At 41.7% G+C, this 1,336-nt stretch overlaps 1 protein-coding gene across 1 annotated transcript in view; it reads right to left on the reverse strand.

Annotated features, from left to right (window-relative positions):
• The window catches only part of MBTPS1 (membrane bound transcription factor peptidase, site 1), a 52,322-nt gene that overhangs the window by 3,384 nt on the left and 47,602 nt on the right, over nucleotides 1-1,336 (reverse strand).

Below are 1,336 nucleotides of genomic sequence, written 5' to 3' on the forward strand. Positions count from 1 at the left end.
AGATGCTGGGTGTGGAGGATTTCTGTGTAGGAAAGAGATAAACTACTATCATGTACTTCCACCTGGGCGACTGTCTAGAAAATGCCAACGAGTATTACAATCTGTTTTACTTCATATGATTTAACTTTCCATTTCAGGTTTAATCAGTCTGAAAATTAAACTGACAATGTTAAATTATGAATTCAATGACATTTAAGCTTTATGACTCTGTAGCTGAATATATATGGAGCTACATTTTAATTCTAATAGGTAATATCCTGTTCTGAAATTTAATTATCTGGTGATGGCACTGTCTAGTAAGGCAATCATGGGAACAGCACACTAGGTTATCATTTGAGAATTTCACAATGCTCTGATGGAAGGACAGAAGGGTTAGCCTTGCTCAGGGGTTCCCAGTGGGTGTGATACTCCTGCAACTGCTCTAAGGACTCCTGATGCTCAACAAAGACACTGGGAAAATGAGCCTTTGTTTCCAAGATGGACTGGAAACTTGCACTCAGCAGATACTCTGGGCCTTTCAAGGGCTGTCAGTAGTTGTTTGACATTGTCTCAAATCTCTTCAGAGATTCAGAACGTAGACCTATAGTCAATAAAATGTGAAATGTGGGATAAACGTGAAACCTGGTGGGTGTATTAGGAAGGAATTTCTGAACATGATGGTGAAAATCAAATTCTAGGAGCTGTACATTATCAACACCCTTGAAGGGCCAGGATGGCATTTGATGGATTATCTGATGTGGACGTGCAGAGACCAAGGATGTTGTTATCTGTTTCTCAGAGTCCTGAACAGCACAACACTGTGGAGAATAATTGGATTTTCGGAACTTTAGCCAACAATGACTATCCAATGAGTATGAATTGCTGATCATGGCTGGAAGTCAAGTCTAGTTTGAATGCTGGGATAATGGTGGGTTATAAATAGATGGGATAAAAAATGGAATCTTATCAGAAATTTTTAAATGATAGGATGTTAACTGCAATGGAAAACTACTCAGTAATTAGTTTCAGGAAGAAAATTACTGAGGAAGAGACTACGTGATGATGCTACAATTCCACTGTTTTCTACTGAGTGCGTTCTAAATGAGGACATATGGTCAGCAAGTGGCACGTTCAGTGCTTCTGTCCATGACAGCATTAAGCAGAGGAAGCTTCCAGGCCTTCCTCCAGGCATCTTCCTTTTGGTGGCTTGCAGCATAGACAGTGCCCCTCTGCCCCCACAAAATGCCCCTGGCCATACCAACACCTGCACACACTAAGACCTGAGCAAAGTGAACAGCCTGGTAGGGGAGAGAAGACATGTGCCTCCCTATAGAGGAGCCTGCTGCCTGAGAACAGG

The sequence above is a fragment of the Pteropus alecto genome, unplaced genomic scaffold (genome assembly GCF_000325575.1).
Source record: "Pteropus alecto unplaced genomic scaffold, ASM32557v1 scaffold7, whole genome shotgun sequence".
Lineage (NCBI taxonomy): Eukaryota > Metazoa > Chordata > Mammalia > Chiroptera > Pteropodidae > Pteropus > Pteropus alecto.